The 24,718-nt window shown below is 35.1% G+C and overlaps 1 protein-coding gene and 2 non-coding genes across 4 annotated transcripts in view; all 3 read right to left on the minus strand.

Annotated features, from left to right (window-relative positions):
- Positions 1 to 24,718, minus strand: part of LOC129942272 (serine-rich adhesin for platelets) — a 123,910-nt gene that overhangs the window by 70,256 nt on the left and 28,936 nt on the right. The gene's annotated exons all lie outside the window — the stretch shown is intronic.
- On the minus strand, positions 3,057 to 3,175 carry LOC129943613 (U5 spliceosomal RNA). Its single transcript, XR_008781325.1, has one exon. It is a non-coding gene; the product is annotated as a U5 spliceosomal RNA (small nuclear RNA).
- LOC129943594 (U1 spliceosomal RNA) lies at positions 11,247 to 11,411 on the minus strand. Its single transcript, XR_008781319.1, has one exon. It is a non-coding gene; the product is annotated as a U1 spliceosomal RNA (small nuclear RNA).

The following is a 24,718-nucleotide window of genomic DNA, read 5'->3' on the forward strand; positions in this document are numbered from 1 at the left end:
GAGAAACTAGGTATACCTACCTATAAGCTATTGTTTAGTTGGTTATAGTATAGAACTATATTATGTATATAGCTTAAGGAAGTAGACTTTATTTTTTTTTAAGTATAATTTTTCTTTCTTTTTTTGTTTTGTTCTTTTGTACTTGTTTTGAATCATGACAATGAGAGAGACGATTTTTATCATCGAAATCAAGATAGAAATCAGGGTCTTGACCTCAACCTTGTAGGTACCTACCAAACAACTATATATAGGAAGGTATTAAAAATAATGAAATCAATTAGATTTTTTGAATGTAACATTAAACAAAAGCTATATTGGACGTTAAGGTTTGGGTGATGGGAAATACGAACTTGAGAAGTCCATAAGTAGGTACCTATTGTTAGAGGAAAATGTTTTAATGAAAATTATAATTGAATTTGATTTGAGAAGATTGTTGATTGTGACATAGATGGCGCTACGAATATCAAATAGATTTGGTTTTAAGCTACTACCCTTAACCTTCAAAAGATGCATGTGTACATTTGAAACTGTAGGACTAAGTATAAGTTTTTGAATGAAGGAGCTTTTGTTTGATTAAAACAAAAATTGACTTGATACACATTATTCAGACTTGCTGCACCAGAAAAACGAACTCTTGAGAAGTGTTTTGCTAATTTTATACAATTCAAAAAGGGGCTGCTACCGACAAAAAACATCAAAAAGGTCTTAAAACTTAGCTGAAACTAAACAGGTATCAAAGCACAGTGATGGAGCTTGAGATATCATAAATGAATATTTGAGTATGCAAAAGCTCTTTTCAAAGTGCTCACAATCAACCTTGTGCAACAACGAATTGATCATTTTCTGAAAATTTGTCTATGTTGTAATAAACTTGAATTATGTGACAGTCGATGAAACATGGCTCTATAATTTTGTACAGGACTATACAGGAGTCCAATCAAAGTTCAGCCGAATTACGTGGTTAATATTGATCGACTATTCTGCAAAGAGACAGCGATTATGAAAATTTTATTGGAACGTTTGGAGATTAAAAATTTTCCGGAAAATGGCCCCACTTGATGAAGAAAAAAGTTATGTATCATAGAAACCGTTAAATGGAATACTAGTTGACGTTATTTTCAACGTCTATAAATCTTTGACGTTAGTCAAAAAGGACTTAAGTGAGAAAATGGTCACAGTAACTCCATGATGTTGTAGTACCCCTCACATGATGGTTAGTGCGTTGGACTGTCATGCCAGAGGTCTTGGCTTCGATCCCTGTCTATGCCATCTAAAGTTTTTTCACGGGTACTGCCTTTTGCAAGGAATTGACAAATTCTCCAAGAGTAATTCTTGTCATGAAAAGTGATTTATCAAATTAGCCGTTCAAAAGCGGCTTAAAAATGCTATTTTTGACTTGAGGATGTTTTGCCTAACATCTAAGAAGTATGCCAGAAGCCTCACAATTAATAAAAATCATCGTTTTTGATCATACAAAACGCTAAAAAATAGTTTTTTTTAAATGGATAATTTCACAAAGTCACAATTTTCTAAAAAAAATGTTTCGTTTTCGACGAATTCGCAAAAATATGGCAAATCAAAAATATCCTCTAAAAATTGTATATGGGTCCATCCGAAATAGAGCAAGTTACGGTCGTTTTAACCGTTAACAGTATGTGGGCCATTCGAGTCAGATTCGCTCTTAAACTTAACAGCCTTTTTTGATTTTGAAAATCGGCGACTACTATACTTTGTATGTCAAGGATATCCAAAATCTAGACTTTCACTTTCGGGTACCAACCATTTTCTTCAAATATTGACAGTCTTTCAAATCATTCGATTAAAAACTAGATAACATAATACAAAGACTTAATTCATTCATAAAAAATGGAAATTTCCAATACTCAATTTCAATGACAATTAAATATAACTGGTACCATCGTTAATGGTATAAGGTAATTAATAGTTTCCAAGTCTTACCTTAACTTCTTTTCTTTTTGAAGACGATTATGTTTCACGTTTTTTATTCGCAAAATTTATAAATATTGATAGGGTAAGGGCTTAAGGCCCACCTATAATAGACTTAACCGAAAATAAGCTAATGTCAAAACCGAACGAAAAGTTATCAGAAGTTATCGTCAAAACAAAAAGTAACCATAATGGATTCAAGTAACTTAAGCAAATTTCACATTTGCTTAAGCTCGAGCCATTTAAATGGCTCTTGTGTAATTGCGCGAAAGTTAGCGAAATTTACCAAAACTGAGCAGAACGTCTATTATGGTTAGTGACATATAAGGCTGCGTATTGGTTAGTTCCCTTAAGCTGGCTGAAGCTCGGTTAAGCCTATTATAGTTGGGCCTTTGGTACTCGTATGAAGAAATGAGTTGATTCCGATTTAAATACTAACTCTAAGACTTGTAACGGTCATAACGTAGAAAAGATATTAGCTGTGTACAAATTAAACGATAGAGTTAACTTGATCTTTCAACTCTGGGCTTCAAGTGGATAGATACAAAATTTGATAGAAATTCAATATTCTTCTAATATCTTGCAAAAATTTAAGCTTTTTATTTTATTTTCAAAGTATTACTTGGAAGTGTGAAGACACATGATCCAATATTGAAATATAACTAACAGCGCACTTAGTGCAAGTGGGAAGAATGTTTTCAATATTTAATAGGTGATGAATATAAGAGCAAATGTAGGTATTGTAGGAATAAATCCATTTTGTACAAACAACGAAATGAAAATTGTACTTAAAATGTCAAAAATGATTCCTTACCTATTGAGAAAATTAAATTGTACCGAATTCACAACATTAGCTTAGTAATTAGTATGCCTATTTCCAGAGTGCTTTACTAGGTATTGAATGGATTACCCATCTGTTAATTTTGTTTATATGCCCTTATATTTAGATAACACGACAATTACACTGTGACAGCAACAAGGCTGTTACTTGTTGTTAGGCAAGGCAGTAATGTCTTAGTTCTCGTGAACGCAATATTATACAAATATATCCTTCTCCTACACTCTACCACAAAAATTAATTGCTCCTAATGATTAGTTAATTATTATTTGCCCCGCTTTCGCAGAGCATCTCAAAAATTCAATTTAGACTCATTAGGGTGCCCCTCTCCACGGAAATCTTTAGTAAAAGGCGAAAGATTTATTCGACATTGAAGAGAAGCCAGAGTAATTTTGCAACCCTTATTCACAGATATCTATTAATATTTTAACTTAAACCTACTGTGAATTATATCAAAATAAAAATAAATATAACGGAAAACATATTTACAGTTAAATTAGCAGCGTTGCCAAATTGTATAAATTATTACTAATTTAATATTGTCTACTGCAGTTAAAATTATGTATGTTATGTTCACATAATACTATGGAGTGGCAACGCTATAGGTGACCTGCGCCTAAGAGAGGTCAATATATCACTTGCTTTCATGAAAGAACAACTGCTATATTAGGGCATGCGTACTATAGAAGTGTATTTATTGTGAATGTTAATATTTTAATATTATTCATTTTTTCTTTAGGAATACTTTATCACAGCAAAAATATATTGGAACATAATAAATATAAATAAATAAATAAATTGGGTTGCTTACAACTCTCAACCATTCCTGTGTGCGAGTAATGTTGCACGGAATGGAGGGTACCTACAGTTTATATGCCGAATCCGAACGGCTAATTTGAGAAAGCACTTTTTTCATGACAAGAGCTACTCTTGGAGAATTTGTCAATTCCTCGCAAGATGCAGTCCCCGTGAAAAGACTTTAGATGGCACAGGCAGCGATCGAACCCAAGACCTCTGGCATGACAGTCCAACGCACTAACCATCATGCCACGGGTACTAGGTAATAATGAACTTAATAATGAGTTTAAATATTTCAATAAAAACAAAGTTGTTAAACCAACAAAATTTACAAAAGAGACCCAAATACCTTTTGAAAATAATAACCAAAAAGAAATGGTAGCTATTGTCAAAATTATACGAAAGCATTACATTTTGTCAAATCAAATATTTTAACAATATTTTTTCATAAATTATCAATTTTACAATATTTGTTTTTATTTTCTTTTCGTGCGGAAGAATTTAAGAGCTTGTTTATTCAACTTAAATATTGAATTCAATTGAACGGTTTAGTATCTGCACACTTTGGTCTAAGTGTGGTGGACTTCCCAACCAACAGCCACTTTAAGCTAACCTAACCTAAGTTCAATCTTGGAAATTAAGGTTTTTAGCCGATTACCGTTAGGCTTTTTTTAAAAAGTTTTTTTTTTTAGATCAAAAATAAAAGTAGTCAACATACAAATCGAAACTTCTAACTTTCCAAAAACGGCTCAATAGATCGTCTTTGCTTAATTTGACTTCTTTCAAAAAAAAATGTTTCTTTATTGCTCCAGAAGGGTACCCCCTATACAACCGTTATTTACTTCTTAAGTTTTCTCGACAAAAAAAGATCCGCTTTCAAATTTCTGCACAAGTTCTTATACTGTCTCAATAATATTTGAAGATCAAACCTGATATTGTTCTTATATTTGAATTGACAAAAAATAATATTTTGTTACGAAATTTAAATGTATAACGTACATATTTTTGTATATTGATAAGCTCTAAATAACTACATACTATAAATATTTTTAAACCAAAACTAAAAAATTGTATATGTAAAAAACTAGGAGAACCGGCCACGCGTTTCTCTGTCAAGAGTTTTCGACATATTACATTATTTAAGGGGTACGTCAGGAGAACATCAGACATGAGCACCATCATGCTTTCATACATGTTTGCCATTTGTAAAAACACATGGCGATCTTCATGACTGATTTTCTACAACCTTTACTCTTTATTGCAATGAAATTATTACTTACAAACGAAGACGGAAACATTAAACCTTTTATACAAATTTATTGGTTTGAAATTTGAAGGGAAAGGACAAATTTAGTCTATTGTAGAGACATTTGCTCTGAACCCAGCTTGGAAACAACTTATTTTATTATTCCTTTCAACCCAGAAAACAAGCCTTAGGTACAGTAATTGAGTAATAATTTTCCACAGAGAGCTGAGAACAGAGGTTCCCCTATATTTTTCCGGTGGGTTAGGATCTCCCTTTTTAAAGATCACAGAATTGTATGAAGTTCGCAAGCTATTTGGAATTGTCTCATCTTCAAGTATAACTTACTTACTTACTTAAGGTGGCGCTACAGTCCTGTGTGAACTAGGGCCTCACCCAACAAACTTCTCCATCTAGCTCGGTCCCTAGCTAGATGTCTCCAGTTTCGCGCTCCAAGTTGGGTGAGGTCACCTTCCACTTGTGCGCGCCACCTGATCCGCGGCCTTCCTCTACTGCGCTGTCCTGTGGGTGCGGATTCGAAGACTTTCCGGGCCGGAGCATTGGTTTCCATGCGCTCTACGTGACCCAGCCATCTTAGTCGTTGGACTTTTACTCTTCTTGCTAAGTCTACGTCGCTGTACAGCCCGTACAGTTCGTCGTTCCATCTTCTCCTCCACTCCCCTTCGATGCATACGGGACCGTAGATCACACGAAGAACTTTTCTCTCGAAGCGACCCAAGGTGCTTTCATCCGCTTTTGTCATGGTCCATGCTTCTGCACCGTATAGCAGGACGGGGATGATAAGGGTCTTATATAGCAACACTTTGGTCCCTCGAGAGAGGACATTACTACTCAATTGCTTTCTTAGTCCAAAGAAACAGCGGTTAGCAAGAGTTATTCTGCGTTTGATCTCAGCGCTGGTGTTGTTTTCTGCGTTTACAGCGGAGCCTAGGTAGACGAAGTCCTTGACTACCTCAAAGGTACGTCTGTCGATTGTGACGTTTTGTCCAAAACGTCGGTGTTGTATGTCCTTTCTAGACGACAGCATGTACTTTGTTTTGCCCTCATTAACCGTTAAACCCATTTTTGCCGCCTCTGCCTCAATACTCACAAAAGCCCCATTGACATCACGCTGAGTTCTTCCGATTATGTCAATGTCATCAGCATATGCCAGTAATTGGACAGACTTTTGAAAGATAGTGCCTCTAGTGTTGACGTGTGAGCTCTGCACTATTCTTTCAAGCACGATGTTAAAAAAATCGCATGACAGCGCATCACCTTGTCTAAAACCTTTTTTGACATCAAAAGGTTCTGTTAAGTTGTTTCCAACCTTTATGGAGCAGCGTGAATTCTCCATGGTCATCCTGCACAAACGGACGAGTTTGGCAGGAATGCCAAAACTAGACATGGCTCTATACAGCTCGTCCCTGTAGATGCTGTCATATGCGGCCTTGAAATCGATGAAAAGATGGTGGGTGTCGATTTGGTGCTCTTGAGTTTTTTCCAGGATCTGCCGTAATGTGAATATTTGATCAACTGTGGACTTTCCTGGTCTAAAACCACACTGATAAGGACCTATCAGGTTGTTGACGATGGGCTTTAGACGTTCACATATTATGGCAGAGAAGATTTTATAGGCGATGTTAAGTAAACTTATTCCTCTATAGTTGGTGCAGTTTAGAGGGTCTCCTTTTTTCAGGATCGGGCAAACAATACTGAGGTTCCATTCATCGGGCATGTTTTCTTCCGACCATATCTTACAGATAAGATGGTGCATGCTCCTAACCAACTTATCTCCAGCTGCTTTAAAGAGCTCGGCATTCAAGCCATCTGCTCCAGCGGCTTTATTAGACTTCAACTTAGATATGGCAATCTTTACTTCGTCTAAGTCGGGAGGACGGGATTGTTGGCTTTCGTCGTCTATATCGAATGGGTCATCCTGCCTGACAGCGGGATTCAGTTCTTCGTCGCCGTTATACAGTCTGCAGAAGTGGTCCTTCCATATCCTCAGCATTGACTGCGGTTCCACTATGATGTTTCCACTTTCGTCTTTGCAGCCTTCGGTTCTAGGTTTATGTACCTGTGAATTTCGTTTCACCTGTTCATAAAACTTTCTAACCTCATTCCTGCTTTTATACCTCTCAACATCTTCGACCGCACGCTTCTCATGCCCTCTCTTTTTCCTTCTGAAAAGTCGGCGTTCCTCTCGCCTCTTCTGCTCATAGAGCTCACGAGCAGCTCTCGTCCTTTTATGCAGCGCCGCTTTGCGTGCCTCTTGTTTGGCTGCATTTGCCTGCCGACATTCCTCTTCAAACCAGGGGTTCCTTGTTGGTGGCTGTTTGAAACCCAGCACATCAGAGGCGGCTTCTCTGATAGCATCTTGGCAATGTTGCCACTGGTTTTCGATACATTGTGTTGGCGGCAGAGAACTTCGAGAGAGGTTACTTGTCACTCGGTCGGAAAAGGATTTGGCGATCTCTGGCGATTGTAGCCGTTCGACGTTGTATCTTCTCCCAGCACCTCCCTGTTTTGCCTTGGGTCTGGAAATCCGAAGTGCTACCCTGGCTACAACGAGGTAGTGGTCCGAGTCGATGTTAGCTCCTCGGAAAGTTCGTACATCCATAATGCTGGAAGCGTGTCTGGCGTCGATCGCAATATGGTCAATCTGGTTGACGGTAGATTGATCTGGAGAAGTCCAAGTTCCTTTGTGGATGTTGAGGTGTGGAAAACGCGTACTGGCTACCATGACGTTTCGCCCCGCAGCAAAATCTATGAGCCTGAATCCATTATCGGAAGTGTTGTCGTGCAGGCTGTTTTTCCCGATTATTCCACCAAAGATGTCTTCCCTTCCTAGCTTGGCATTAAAATCGCCCAGGACTATTTTAATATCGTAGCTAGGGCACTGCTCATATGTTTTGTCTAAGAGCTCGAAGAACATATCTTTGGTGTTGTCGTCTTTCTCTTCTGTGGGGGCGTGCGCGCATATCAGGCTAATGTTGCCGAATTTAGCCTTGATGCGTATGGTCATGAGGCGCTCATTGATGCACCTATAGCTCAAGACTTCTTGCCTAAGTCTGGCTCCAATGACGAATCCGCATCCAAATAAGCGCTGTTGGTTTTCGTGGTAGCAGTCACCATAGTAAATATCGCAGTTTTTCATCCTCTTTTTGCCCGGCCCATCCCATCGTATTTCCTGGATGGCGGTGATATCTGCTTTATATCGTTCTAGGGCCTCCGCTAATTCTTCGGCCGCACGTGGTCTGTTAAGGGACCTAACATTCCACGTGCATATCCGAAGTTCGTTGTCCTTTATTCGTTTGCGTTGGTTGTCAACAGTAAATCCGTCCGTATCCGAGGCTTGTTGGTGCTTCGCAACTTTGAAAGCTATTACGTGGCCAGGAAGTCACCCCGACGCACAACCTCCAACCTGGAGGGCCAGATCCTAAGTATAACTCCAAGGATGGGGAGCCGGATAAAACCGCTCCTTACAGGCCTGGGCTCCGAATAAGTCGAAGAAGCCCTATAAGGTGTTCACTAAGTAGTTCAACCTTACTGGAACTGTAGACGCCACCGTTGATTCCATCTCGGGAATTCCTCCGCTGCCGTCTGGATAAGGAGAGGTGCCTTAGTGGAAACACCTCTCCCCACCTCTCTCGTTTGCTGCCCCCAACAACTTTCCACTGGGGTTGGAACCCAATCTCCAGTTGAGGTACTAGGCACCCGATGTTCACCACGTGGAGGTGAGAGTAGAAGTTGATAGACAGAGGTTGGTTTTAAGAAAAAACCTATGGACGCTTGTGTCCTCTTGAATGCACATGTCTACCATTTGAACATCAAGTATAAACATCTTGTTTATTAAATTTTTATTATAATTATTGGGATTTGAAAGTTTGATAAAAATGGGTGCAATTATGAAGGTTGCTTGAAAAAATATTAAAATGTAGCCCAAAACTGTTGTGTTGGTGTTATTGAGTAGGCTTAATTTTTCAAGCTTGTCAATATTTTCTCAGAACTCTTCAATCTTTTGATATTCTTCTCAAAATAACCAAAGCACTTCCATAACCATCTTCTATGAGTGAGTATTTGCATATTTCTATTGAGGCAATATTACATTAAACACGTTCTCGCCCTTATTAGGAGCGATAACCTTTTCATCTGTATAGCTAGGTTAGGTACCTACAATCACACATCTTCTCTATTTCGTATACATTGTTTAAGGCAGCAGCACTTTGCTGATTTTTAATTCTAAAACCAACGCTAACCAAAACAACTTCTTCGCTGTTCTTTTTTTCCTTAGCCACATCAGCGCATAGCTACTGTTCAAAAGTAGTTGCATGCTGCATCTTTATAAATTTATACAAAAATGGTCTTTATGCTCCAAGAACAACAAAATCCCTGTCAGCTGCTTCATTGTTCCAGAAAATAAATTTCCTTTTATTTTTATACTAACTGCAAAAAGACTCCACTCTATTGCATCACGCAGCCTTTGGGTAGAGTATGAGCTGTATCCACTTTGTATGGAGCTGCCTTCTACTTACTGGTTTTGCATAAATACATGCAACAAGGGGCTACACAAAACTATTCCATAAACAGAACAGATAGACTGACAACTGGGAAAAGAAAAACTTGTGTAGGATGTTCCTTATACTTTTTCCCCTCGTCGTCGTTGCGTCCGTAGTCGTCTTCATCCATTGCCATGCTATTGCATAAAGACTCCTTCTCGGGACCGGGAACCCTCAAAAAGGTTTACTTCGAATACCTCTGGATAGCAAGGAATGTACTATGAGCTTGCTATGTGCCAGCATGCAACAACTCCTTTTTTTACATGAAACAGGGAAAGATCCAAGTGTTAAGATTTCTATAAGTCTTAAGCTAGAATCGCTCGCAAGTCGCAACCAGATACATATTTCTCTCCATCTTTGTGGATGTTTTTTTTTGTGTGCTGTGGTCTTTTCTATACCCCAATAAACCTTTGCTTCTAGAATCTAGAAATCCAATTTAGAATAGCCTAAAAGACTAAGAGCAAGAATCTTGTGGTATTCCAGGCCGTAATGCGCACCGCAGCCTTGTGCTGCGATCGAATGCAACAAGAGATCCTTGAATTTGATTAGAACTGACACTTTGGCCATAAATAAAATACTTGCTGCTTCGTGTGGCTATAGCATGTGTCCCTAGAGGGAGCTCCAAAGTCTCCACCATCAGTACCCCCAGCCCCAGTAGGTATACCAATAGATACCACTTTAACACCGGATCTGTTTTTTCCCTTGTTTATGAACCCTCGCTAGCACTCTTTATGGTTTGGTTGAAGTTGAAGAAAAATATCCTTGTCGTGTTCTAATGGCTTGTACCGAGTGGAGTCGTTTACTTTTTTTTCTTATAGCCATGTCCATATTTGGAGATTCCCGCTGGGTAAAGCTTGATGGCATGACCAAGTCGAGACCATTGAGACATAGAACTAACATGGTGCTAAGTAGGAATTCTTGTTTTCAAGTCTCTGGATGTCGAGGTGATTTAATGTCCCTTTACTTGGATTGACTTCAAATTAGTTGATGTCTTTTGAGCCACCTTTTCAGAGTAATTAGATGTGGCGGCCGGCAGTACGGCAGCTGGTATAGAACGGTGCTATGATGGTGGTGAAGCCCTGCGGGCTCTCAAAAACACACGCGGGTGGGTTGAATTGAATTGGACAATGGACATATATTATACATACAAGGTATGCAAAAGCTATGGACTTTATTAAATATTCATGTCGATGGATAGTGGCGCCGGCCGTCGACGGTAACTTGTGCCGCGCTCGTCCGTCATACTTCATACACCATTAGCTAGATATGGAAATGTTTATTTTATACTTATAGCAACCTAACGTATGGTGAATTTCCGAATCTGAATAATTATTTTATTTAGATAGATGTGTAGAGACAAGTTTTTGGAGTGGATGTATAGCTTGAGGAAGGAAAAATTAAGTTGTACCTATGTATGTAGTTGATGATGGTATTTTGAGGTAGGACTGCTTTAGACTTCAGTCTCAGAAATGATATTTAAATGACGGAATGAGAACGACGTGGTATTTTTTTGTTTATATTATTTAGAGTCAAAAAAGACATCAGACAAGACACGTGGGTCCGAGAGAAGTTCTTGCGTAATAGATATGTAATGTAGGTTTGTTACCTTTGGTAGATTCGTCTAGTCTTAAGTTTGATTAATGAAGAAACAAACTTAAGTGAAAAATAATGAATCTGTTAGATGTTCGTTATTTTTCTGCTTGATTGGTCAAATATAAATATAGAATCTGCAACAATTCAATCCATGGCTATGGACTTTCCAATGGCTTTGTTAAACACTGTCCACTAGGATTTCTTTACTACGTCTTCAAAAAAGCAGTTTTGAGTAATGACTGATTTCTTATTAATAATTATTATGTCGGGGCGGCGCGAACGCCATCCCCGGCTACCAAAAATTACACGAACGAGTTATTCGCATTAGGAATAATCGCGGAGGTCAACTCAACCGTAATGTGCAATGGCCAAGCCTCACTCCGGGGGAACCGCCTTTATGATCACGGTAACCCCTACGCCAGGTAAGTATGCTTTTTACCGTTATTCAATGATATCTTAATAAATTTTCTACATGCAGTGAATGTGAATTCAAAAGAAGATAGAAAAAATACAGTATGGAAAGTTTATTGCATTTAAAAGGGGATGAAAAATATACCTAAAATGCCAAATAATTGTTTTGCTAATAAAAGATTGTAAAGGGGGTTGTTTTTGTGTAACACAATGTTTGTATGTAGAGAGGCTAAAAAAATGACTACTATAAAAGAATGCCAAATCGGGAAAACCTACGCCAATGAGGAGTAGATTGAGGAAGGTAATAAGAAATAACATTATATACCTATGAAGATATCAAACAATATATTCATAGCTTCTTAGAAAACGAAGGTTTTTAAGAAGTTGAAAATTTCAGAAGAAGAACACAACTTGAAAATTCGGTTATAAGTCTAGAAAAATGTGACTTTCCACAAACATGTCAAAATCTCTTAAAACGGTGCTTTTATGCAATATGAAGGTCGTAAACACCTTTCAAAAACAACAAACCCGGTAAGAAATAGTACTACAGTTTTCGCCATTTCGATTTAAATCTTCGAACCTCTGAAATTGTGCCTTAAAGCATCGTTTAGATAACAGAGGAAGGAATACGAAAATAGTTTACAGAACTTAGAGAAAGTTCAACACAAGAAGAAACCTTAGAAATAAATTCTTTGATAATTCTTTCAGAATTTTTAACACTGACAAAACGGCATTCAGTGTAGCCCCAAAAACTGTAAAAGTAATTGGCCCTAAGGGATTAAAAAATCTATACGAAATCAAGACCGCAAATGAAATAGAAAGTTTAGTTAGACAGCATTGTGAATATTGGTGTTCATATTCAATAATATGCTTAAGACATTTCAATTGAAAGTTTAATAGAAGTAAAAATTTTTTTAAGGTGCCTTTTTAATAATTAATATTTTTATAAAATACAAGGGCGGATAAAAGAGTTGTTCATCCCAAGGAAACAATGTCATTTACAAGAAATTTCTTCCCAGAATATGGAGGAAAATAAACCTTGTGTGGTTTCACTTTTAAGGTCTTATATGAGTTCAAATTATTATTCTTACTATTTTTAAGCACCGCACTCTTGAAAATCCCATCCATTTTTAAGATTGTATGCATATCTTAAATACACGACTACATGTGACGATTTATTAAGGCTCCTAAATTATCATTGCTGGCCTAAAAAATTCCAACAAAATAAAAAAAAAGAAAAAAGAAAACTTAAGCTGCAGAAGTAGAAAAAAGAAATCTTGATCGCAAAAACTGGGAAGGGAAAAACAAAACGAAAAAATGAGTTTAAAGTAAATGTCTTCATTTAATCTCATGATATGTATATTTGGATCTAAAATCAATTTTTTCCAATTGTCAGTTGTAGGTTTTTTGGGGTATTTATTTTTTGTAAACACTTTTTATAATTCGATTTTTCTAAACTCTCGATCGGATGCTAAAAACCTTAGTTTTCCTATCACAAGTGTATAATTCTGGAGGTTTTCTTCAAATCCTATCTTATTGTATGCAGACGGTCTGATTGTTCAAATTGAAAATGTTGACATTTCTCAAATCATGTTTAATTTCTCTAATCCTATACTTCCTGTACTAATATTATCAATAGAAAAGTCTGTTTGTTTGCTTGTTTGTTTGTCCGTTCTTCACGGAGCAATGAAGCAATTTAATGATATGGTTTTTGGTGTGGAAGTAGTTACACAGCTGGTAAATAGTTTAAGCTACTTTTAACCGCGTGAAAATACCTCATTCACAGCTCATTCGAAAAAATCTGCCAGTAACACTTATAATCAGATATTTAATGCATTCATTTTTTAGTACACTAATTGTAAGCATATTATTAGGTGCTGCCTTCGTGGTTACTTATCATTAGGCTCTTCTTAACAAAAAAAATAAATAATAATGCTGAGACACAATTAAAAATAAAAAAAGGGTGGTTGAAAACCGGTGCTGAGGGCTACGAGACACTAACTGAAGATTTTTGTAATCTTGTACACAGTAATTCTGAACTTATTGCAAGGTACAAAATAACATACATGACGATCAATTTCTATGTCAAAGGGTAATTCTAGCCCCAGGAAATAATATTGTTGTAAAAATAAATTCATAAATATTGGATGAAGTAGCAGGATATACGAGGGAGTATTTGTCAAAAGACATAGTCATAGATTTAAAACAGAACACTTTATACCAAGTATGGCACCTGAGTGCCGAACGCCCTCAAATAAGGTGCCATTAAATTAGACGTGCCAGTAGTACTTATGCGAAGTTTAGAAGCCCTCGGTTATGTAAGGGAACAAGACTTTGTATTTCACAACTTGGGCGATTCGTTATTAGTGCTAATATCTTAACCAGCATTGGAAAGGGTGAAAATGTAATTATTCCTTAAATACCAAACATTTCTACAAATTTACCATTTCAATTCAAAAGGCTTCAATTCCTCATTAAAGCTACTCGTAGTTTTGGTAAAACAATTAATAAGGTGAAAGAACAAGAACTAGAAGAAGCAATAGTGAACCTATAAAAGCATTGCTTCGATTTGCAAGTGTCCAATGCACAAAATTTGTTCACTCTTTCACCTGATAAAATAACATTTAGTATAGTGCACAAAGCTATATTAAAACAATAAGTTAACTTTAACAAATATTTATATATAAAAAATAAGGTGGAGCAGCAGTCCATTGAGAATTGGTCTTAAGAAGCTAACAAAAAAGGCATTTCGAATACATGCACACAAGGATGTCTTTCTAAATTCTATTTACTTAGGTTCTTGGAAGCTTGAAACGTCGAAAAATGTTTAAATCGACAAATTAGGTCGATTACAAAGACTTCCAATGGAAAGTTCCAAAGAATAACTATTTACAAATTTTAAATGTTTTCACTTTCTTTTACCGCGGTTTAAATCGATGAACCTATAATATGAACCTCATAAAAGCCACGAAAGTCAATGCAACTCCAAATCCTTGTGGTAATTTCAATTCAAAGTTGAAATGTAATTATTTCCGTTGAAAAAGCTACAACAATTACGCACTTCATTTTAAAAACTTAATATAACTTTATACCTACCAAAGACCATAACCAAACACTCTTTACACACACATCCGCTAGCTTTCTGGATTTGGATCGCATCGAATCGGTCGCATTCTATTGTTCGTTAGAGTTGGCTTATAGCAACTTGTATATAAAGTTTCCTTATAATTACTTTCACTTTCAACTTTAAACAAAAACAATCTTTTCCTTAGTCTCGTTAAGTTGGTTATACCAATACTATAACACCAAACAACCAACAAACCAACTTAAGTTGCATTAAATTGCATTAAACGACTTGCACAGTTTAAATTACAAGTAGTAATTTTAAATTTAATTGCTCCCTCGTCCGATGCCATAAGAAGAAGAAGACGACGAGAAGCTAGTTTGATATTGTTGGTTCCATTCATCTCTCTATCTATATAAGACTTGTATAGTTATTGTAACAACGTTGTTTGACAACCACTTCCCCCATCATCAAGTTAATTATAACAATAAACCATTGCATACCATTTATACTCTTTTAAGTTGCAGTTTATTTTTTTAAACTAAAACTATCGTAAAATGTGAATTCAATTCGTGACATTACACAAACAAAACAAAAAGGCTTCACGCAAGCTGCTAAAGTATATTAACAAATTTGTTTGTATAAATTTAAATTTAAAAGCTGAGAATTTGAATTCATTTTTTTCGTTTGTTGTTCCTTGTTAGTCAATCCTTAATGTTAACAAGACCCAAAATAAAAGACTTTCACGTATCTTTGATCTTATTGTCATTACAATTAGGGAGTTTTATTGCAAACATTGCTGTTTATGGTTTTTTCGTTGTTGTCATTTTTTTTGTGGTCGAAACTAATGTTTCTGTAAGATACATCTTTTCTCTCGCCGACTAATTGCTCGATTCAGAGAAAGATTAACACAAATTCAAAGGTCGTGAGGGGATTTTTCTTCTTTTTTTTATTTCATTTTCATTTTAACCTTTTGCATCGGAGAAGTAGGAGAAGAAGCAAAAAAAATGAAAAAAAAACTATGGTTATTGCTCATACAATACAAAAAAAAAAAACAGAGATGAAAAGTGATTGAAAGTTATTGCAGCAGAGAAGCTACAAAATCACATTTTAATGATGAGATTTAAATGAAAATATAAGAAAAAAAAACGACAGGAAAATTAGAGAAAATAAAAGTTGTAAATTAAGAAATATAAAAAAACATGTAACTAATAGTGAAATAAAAAAAAATAGCTAGAAAACTTGTATATGTATATCATATGTAGGTACATCAGAATTAATACTTTCATTTGAGATTAATTTGATTTTGTTTTTACCTATGAAAAAATAAAATCAAGTTCGCACCTTCACTCTTTTGTTTATATATTTTTATAATTGATTTGCTTACGGTGAATGGTGTTTTTTCTCAATTGTTTTTGTTTTGTAAAATAATAAAACTATAAAATTAATCATATTTGATTTAATGCAATAGTCTTCTTCTCCTTCTTCTTCAAAATAAAAGAGAATGGAAAATGCGTCAGCAGAAGACCTAAATTTGAGTAGAGGGTTAGGTTAAGGTTAAGTGAAGCGTTAGGCAAGAAAATTGTTTTAATGACTTTTGGGGAGTAATAAAAAAATCTGTGTAGTAGAGAAATCAGCTCTTCAGTTAATCGTTTCGAGCGTACATATATATACAAATCATAGCGAATGATATTTTATTTATCATGATGCAGGTGTATGTAGGTTCCAAAAATATTTAGAAAAGTGTTATGAATTGAGTAAATATATACGTACTATTTTATTAAAATTTGTTGGGACCGTTTTTGCATAACAATGATAAAATTTCATTATAAAACCTCAAAGTTGTATTTTTCTTTAGTTAAAATGTTTTTTTTTGCACTGTTTGGCATACGTCAATGACTTATGACTTTTAACTTAAAAACACTAAAAAATGGGTTGTACTCTTTATTCTATTTAAGTAGGAATTATTTACACTGTGTTTTAGAACTATATTGCACAATTTACAGAGAGTTAGTGTACATTTCTAAATTAGTAAAATTTGTTTGTAAACTATCACAGTTTATTGGAATGAGAGCAATTCGAAAGAAAAGCTACAAGAAATACTTTCTTAGATTGTCAGAATTATAGTAGTGAATGCATGAAAGCATCTTTATAAAAAATAAATAATGATATCTTACCAAAGTAAATTACTAAATAAATATATAAATAAGGTGAAGCAACAGACCATGAAGAACCAGGGCCTAGTGACTTACAACTCTTAACCATTCCTGTGTATGAGTAATGTTGTCAGGGATAGAGGGACCGACAGTTTATGTGCCGATTTCGAACGGGTAATTTGAGAAAGCACTTTTCATGACAAGAATTACTCACTTCTTCGCAAGAGGCAGTACCCGTGAAAAGATTAAGGTGTCAAAGGCAGGGATTGAACCCAAGACCCCTTGCATGATAGTCTAACGCACTAACCATCACGCTACGGGTACTAAATGTCTTTAAAATAATCAAGGTAGAATTGCAAGTTGATTTCAATGTTAAAACCATCTGAAATATTGTATACAAGACAGGACTAAGAACTGATCCTTGTGGTACTCCTGCCAGAATTTCAAATGCTTCTGGGAAGAAATTATTTGCTGAAACCTTTCAAATATGTGTTTGTTTGATTTTAACAAAGAAAATTTAAAAATCAAGAACTAAATGTTTAAGAGTATAAGATCTTTATACCACACCTTGTCAAAAGCCTTTTGGAAGATCTCTTTTTGTATTATTATTTTTGCGATGAACTGTGCTTTGAGAGCTTCTAAACCTAAATTGTTCCTCTGGAAGGACATTTAAATGTAGCATCATTTTATTTGTTTGTATGAGTTTCTCAAGGCATTTACTCAAAAAACTGCATGTTATGAAGGAATTTTTTCCATTTTTTTTAAAGGAATAATTTTTGTTGTTTTCCATTTCTTTGGGGAGTTAGTTATTTTTCAACAAGCAGTAAGAAAAAGTTTGTACACCTTTCTCGTGTAGGTTTTTCAAAATTATATTTTTCAAACCAATAATTTTTTCCGTTTTGAACGACCACATTTTCAAAGAAGAATGTTCCATTAGTTCCTCCAGGAGAAAATACGAACCACACTGTAACGCGTTGTGGATGAATTTGTTTCTCAACAATTAAATGTGGGTTTTCGAAACCTTAATGTGATAATTTTGACATTAAACAAACCTATCAAGGAAACAAATGTAAGTTAATCGTTTTGGATAAATCTACATAGTACGAGTATTATTTTTTTTTTGTGGAAAGTGCCTAATTCTGACTAACTTAAGACTGCCAGATGATGCATTGTCATATTTTCATTGGTGCTTGTTTCAAATTGTGCATATTTTTAAATGTCAACATTATTTTCCGTGGCAACCAATTTTTTGTTGATTCATAAAAGCTCAAATAACTTCTTTTCATTGAACTTCAAATTGTAAAATGTCATACAATACATTAATAAATTGATTTAAAACATTTTTCGAAATTTTGAGCTCTCCATATCAACTTCTGTTTCCTCAGTCTGCATTTAATGGTGATTTTTTAGATCAACGGAAAATATAATATATCAAGCCGACTTTTAACTGTCGCCCAATAAGTAAATACTTAGAGAAAATTGTTAAAAGTAAACTATATTATTTTTTCAGAGTCGAATTTCTATTTTGAAACACGGGGTTTTCAGTGGAAGGTTTACTACCACAAACTTTGGTTTCCTTTTCCAACAAAAGTTTTAAAACATTAGAAAAGCGATGTCAAATTTATGTATTTTTATTGATTTTAATAAAGCTTTTAGTAGGGTAAATCACCAAATTTTGTAATTCAAAAGTTTTTCGTTTTTGATGAACCTTACTTAAATTTTTAATATTTTTATGAAAGGTTTGTCTCCAATTCTATCTGTTTCCGAATGTTTAATATATGCTGATGACTTTAAAATGTTCAAGTCATAAATAAGTACAACGATTGTCTTTCATTTCAAAAAGAAAGATTTACATAAATAATTCCGATTATTGGTGTAGGAAAAATTAACAAATTTTAAGTGCATCTTAGTGCCGTTTATCGAGTCCCATAATCTTTGATCATAAAATCATTGTAAGCAATTTGTACAGTTTTAATGAAACAAAGGACTTAGGCACTCTATTTGATTATAAGCTAACTTTTGAGTCTCATATAAGTTATATAGTTTCTAAAGCAAACTCTATGCTTGGATTTTTTAAAAGAAATTTTCCAATTTTAAAAAACTCTATGCTTGGATTTTTTAAAAGAAATTCTTCAAATTTTAAGTATCCATATACACTTAGAGTTTTGTTATGTTTTTTAGCTCGTTCGTTGCTAGAATAGAATTATATTTTGTGGAGCCCAAGTTCCAATTTACTGAGAGAATTGAAAAGATTCAAAAGAACTTTTTGAGACATGCTCTAAACAAATACTTTTGTTTAACTTGTAATATCAATCTTAACTACAATAGTAGATGTTCGTTGCTAGGAATCCAAACTTAAGTCAAGTCGGAAATTATATAGTGTTTTCTATTATCGAGACATTATTTTTAAAGGTATTGGAATATTGCAAATGTGGCAATTTATATTTGAAATAGCTTACTCTACTTCTTATGGAAAGCGGGATTCCTCATTGTTGTGACTTTTTAATATCTATTATAAATAAATAAACATTTTTGTACTTAGATTTCAATTCAACATTTGGAGGCCACACGGGTGATGACTTCCCCAGACGTACAAAATTGAAATTGAGTAAGTTAAATCTTCAAATATCAACATATCTTGTTAAATTGGGTTTTTCATCGTTTTTTTTTTAATTATTTTATCAAAATCTTAAAACTATCTTAAAGCTAGATAAAAATTCTTATAAAATCTAGCGTACATTTTTGTGCTCTAAAAACCAAGAAAATTTATAAAAATAACTTGGTATCCGTATCATTGTTTTTATTTAATAGAAAATTTAAAAATAAATAAAAAAAGAAAACCGAAACCAATTATACTTTAATTATAATGAATTAAATTATAATACTTAAGCTACGTTAGACTAACCAAAACCAATAATACTACTTAGAATTACTTAAAACTACTTAAAAACTTGAACAGGCACACTAAGCCTTTTTTTTTTTTGGTTCCACCCTGACTGTCCCTAACCTAATCCTTAAATCTATGCAAGCCGGCCATGACGAAACGCCCCAGACAACTTTAAATGACATTTTCAATTTGAAGCCACCAAAACTGGTTCTCCTGTCTCACCCTATCCCTTCGGTCCCTATCGGAAACAGTCCTACTGAACCGAAGGCACTCGGTTCCGTCCAGTGCGAGGACGTCTCGACTGTAAAGGAGTTGCCTATCTACAGTTTTACGGCTGACGTGGTAGATTAGCGGAACCGTCTCCCTATCCTGTATCAGCCCTCGATTGTCTAAACAGAGAAAAGCTTCGGGAGGAATGTTGCCACTTAAACGTGCACTTTCGTAGTACTCATTTCTGGGGTAGTAAGCCCCAAAAATTAAGCTGTTAGTCGACGACATCGCTCTCGCAATGTGACCCCTACCAAGCTTCAGCAAGAAATTATCTATTCTGTTTATGTTGGCTGTTGGCTCTGTTGTATAGAATCTGGTTGGAATCGTAATGTTTGTACTCTGACTCTGGTGTTCTATGTAGTCCAAGGTAACGTCGCAGACATTTTTTCTCAAACACCCGAATCTTTTCCATTTGAGATGGGGCAACGTTGAACCATACCGGGCACCCATAGGCAATCATCGGCCGGATAAGGGCCATGTAGCAAATCACTTTCACTCTGCTGTCAAGACTGCTGCTAAAAAACAACCGTTTTGTCAGGACAAAGGCTCTCCTAGCTCTGGCCAGAGCAGCACTCATATGTCTGTCGAAATACCAGTACTGATCCAACCAGATGCCAAGGTACTTTACTGATTTTATTTACCAGTGGCTGTTGATTTGGTCCAACGATCACTAGACTTGTCCACTTCTTTCTAGTATCCCCTGAGGCTCCATAAAGTGGAGTCCTGAACAGAATAGTTTCGCATTTATGAATCATCGCAATATTGCTGAATCTTGTCGAAGTCACCTTGCAAAAGCGTCTTGATAACCTCAATTTTTTGGGCCGTTCTGTACGCAATTATGTCGTCGGCGTGCGTTATTGCCTGAGTCAAGCTTGCTATCAGATCACTGGTGTAAATGCTGAATTAGATCGACGAGTTAACCGCTTCCTGGTGAAGACCATTTTTAATATCAAAGATTTTGGTAGATGTTACATTACCAATTTTGACAATAAACCGTCTACCATTAAGCATGTCATAAGGCATATACAACAGTGGTTTACTTATGCTGAGTCCCTCTAACCATACGGTGTCGAAGGTCTTCTCCAAGCCAACCAGACAAGCACCCGTAAATTGCCTTTTAGATTTGTTCCACTGGATATCAGAAACAAGTTTAGACGCAGCATGAATAGTTTCATGTCCCGCGTTAAAGCCGAACTGGTTATCCGGAATTATTGTATTGTTCTCAGCCCACTTAGACTGAGCTCTGTTTATAACCTTCTCGAATACCTTACTGATACTTGGCAGAAGACTTATCGACTGAAGATTTGCGAGGTCAAAAGTAACTCATGCCCTTTCCTTAGTCTCAAACTATCTCCTTACCAAATTTCATTTAAATCTTTTCAGTAGTTTAAGCGTAAAAGCGATCGTCCCACTTGAAGTTTCGCATGGGAATGCGTCATTTTTAGGGATGTAGTAATTCAAGCAATATCTGTATAGTAATAAATAAATAAGCTTTATGCTTTATCGCCCTGATTATATTACGACAACTCTTATTAGGTCCCAAAAAAACTTATTTTTTTAAATTGTATCTATGGTTTTCATTTTTAAAGAAATTGATTTAATTTCTTATAAACATTTTTAGGAAATCAGTTTTTGAATATGAATTTTTTATTTTTGTTTAATTTTTACTTCACAAAACATTAGCTTAGGAGTGGACTTAAATACATACTTTAATCTAAAATAATATAAAGTGCATATCTGTTTGTCTTTGTGTTTTTGTATATTTTAGTTTAAAGATGTTTGAGGTAAATTTTCAAACCCAATTTATTAACAATCAAACTTATAATATGTTATTTCCTTATATGAATTTGTAACGAGAATTGAAAGCCTCAAGTCACACTTCTCAATTGTTTATTTTTTTTTCATATGCTTAAGCTTTGATCGGCAGATTAAGATATCAAAACTACAACAAAACTCAGTTTTGTTTTTCTTATTAGCTTAGGAAAAAAACTTCAACTTCAACCACATCATAGACGCACAATCGCATAGGTATTATAAATTAAGTTAGGTTAGTTATGCCTCTGGCTGTAATGAAGTGTTGCCTTACACACACTCACACACACCTTCCCACACACATATGAAATAACCACAAAATGTCGTAATATGGTTAAATTTATCTTTTTATTTGCTTACTTCCTTTTTTTTAAAGTTTATGTGTGCAAAAAGTTTTTTTTTTGAATAGTCAGAGTCTAATGGATGTTTAAAGTTGCGAATTTCTTGAGGTTTTCAACACGGAAGTCGAAGTTACATATACTATGATTTGGATTAATATGAACAAAATAGCATGAGGGTGGTTGATTAATAAGCTCATTGTGTGAACATTACCTGCCTATTGTGTACATATGCATTCTTTACGCGGACTGTAAAAAATACAATTAACACTTAAATAGCAAAACGAAATCCGTTTTGGTGTATTTTTGGAATTCATACTTATACAGAGAAAAATAAAGAAACAACAAAACCGTTTTAAGCCACAATAAGTAATATACAAGATTTACGTCAATCTAAGTCTAAGCGGAAGTATGTAGGAGTTGGCTTGACGATACATTTTACGGCGATGGAAACCTCACCTCCAATATTTCCATCCGATAAATGCAAGAATAATAAAATTGAAATAACATAAACTATCTATTATAAGTAGCTGTTCTATAGGTTTAGCTTCATTATTCAATCATCAAGAAGCTGCTGTTTGGCATTCGATTTAATTTTAACGACAGTCGTAAAATTAGAATTAAAATCGTTTGAGCTTGTTTTCGATTTTATTCTACTGATTGAATGAATTAAGTCTTAGATATCATCCATACAGGCAACGGGGATAAAATGTTTTTGATTGGATTTTTGTTTATGATAGAATTTTATAAGAAGTTGTAAAATTCAAATGTGGTTTTTATAGAAACTTCCTCAATTAGAGGAAATAAATAAAAACACATTTAACGAAAATTATGACTGTTCGATTTTTGTGTAGGTCTCAATTAATATTTTACTTCAGCGAAAGTCTGTTCCTAACAAGAACGTTGAAAATACGACCTGTTTCGTAACTAGAAGACGTACATTTGCTGTCAACTCTAGTTTTCTATTAATTCGACGCGTTCGCAGAAATATCATGATTCTTTTTGTACTTCAATCAATGGTATGAAACAAGTATTGGTTTTTACTTAAAATGCTCTGAAATGTGATGCTAATAGATAGTAAGGAAAACCCCGGAAAAGATCAACGAGCTTTTCAAAACAAGAACCAACATCGTTTCATCGACTTCAAAGCCGCTTATGAGAGCAAAAGTCGCTAAGAGGTCTTGTGAACTTAGAATCACAGAAACATTGATCCAGCATTCTATTGGTGATGTGATAACTAAGAGTCTCGAAAAAAAAAATAAGCAGTGCGACATGGCAATGGGTAAGAGTTCAGCGCAAAAGTCATGTTAACCCCTGGAAATCACTATCTTTAACAGGTCTCCACAATTGGTTAGCTAGCCAGATTACATCGACATTTACGGCAGCTCCAACCGAGCTGTTTCAGCTATAGAACAGGTGAAATGCCTTCATGGCCTTGAAGTGAATGCTTTCAACAAACGAAGTCTCATTTGTCCACTGCTCAGGACATAACGTATTTATTGGTAACAGTAATTTTAAGAGAGTCAAAGATTAAGAATCAGTTCCACAAACGACACCTTAGTGAAAATCCAACGAAGGAAAACTGATTTTTTGAAAGACAATGGTCAGGTTAAATAAAACTCTAATTTTCTGTATCAAGATGTGGATATAGTTTACAGACCTAAAACACACTGGCTACACTCTCTCGACCACATCAAGCGAATCCCATCCCTTAAGTTTGAGACAGCGAAGAAGACCAAGCCTCTTCTACAAGGTCCTGGTCGTTACTGACGAAGCGCGTTTAGTCTCGATGACTAAAGGGAATTTGCAAGGGACCGCAAACGATGAATGAACACAATATTTAGGCCCTCCATTGTAAGACTGTCACAATTAAGAAATAAATTTTTAAATATTCTCTCGTTTTCAATAGTGCATATTTAGCTTTAAGAAAGCTTATGCATTTTTTGTGGATTTGAAGGCTACCTTGAAACTTTACTCAATTGAAATATTAAAAATATTGTTCCATTAATTCAGTCCATTTATGAAAACACTGTTGCTGAGGTATGGACAGGTCCGTAAAGCTGGAAACACCACAATCGAATTTTGAAATTCTAATGATGGAGTGATTTAGGGCTCTTTTTGTGCTAATTTAGTGCTCTTATCCCCTCTTATTTGAAAAATCGCTTCCCCCACAAACTGGGAACACCACACCTTTAGGTTCATAATTTCAAAAAACTGATGATGAGGGAATTTAGGGCTCTTTTTGGGCTCCTTAGTTAGCGTAACTCCAAAATAGTAGTTCCACCCTTTACCCTCTAAATTGAGTAGTTAAGTTGAAATTTTTGGAGACTTTCTAAACCAACAAAGATTTTAAAAAACTAATTATGGGTTCATTTAGTGCTATTTTTGGGCTCCTTAGTTCGAAAAATTCCAAATTTTATTTTGAATTTCAAATTAAAAAATTGTTAAAATTTCGTCAGGGTAATGCAATAAAAAAATGTTTGAACTTTTGAAATCAGTTTTTAGGGGGAAGGGATTTTTGAAACAATCCGGGATTAGAGCACTAAATTAGCACAAAAAGAGCCCTAAACTACCCCATCATTAGATATTTAAAATTTTGTTTGGTTTAGAAAGTCTCCAACAATTTCAACTTTGCGACGTGATTAGGGTGGTTATGTTTTGAGATACAATATTCTCTTTCACTAACTTAGGAGCCCAAAAAGAGCCTTAAATCCCCTTATCATCAGTTTTTTTAAATTATGAACTTAAAGGTGTGGTGCTTCCAGCTTGACGTCAAGGTGGGTATTAGCACAAAAAGAG

The sequence above is a fragment of the Eupeodes corollae genome, chromosome 1 (genome assembly GCF_945859685.1).
Source record: "Eupeodes corollae chromosome 1, idEupCoro1.1, whole genome shotgun sequence".
NCBI lineage: Eukaryota > Metazoa > Arthropoda > Insecta > Diptera > Syrphidae > Eupeodes > Eupeodes corollae.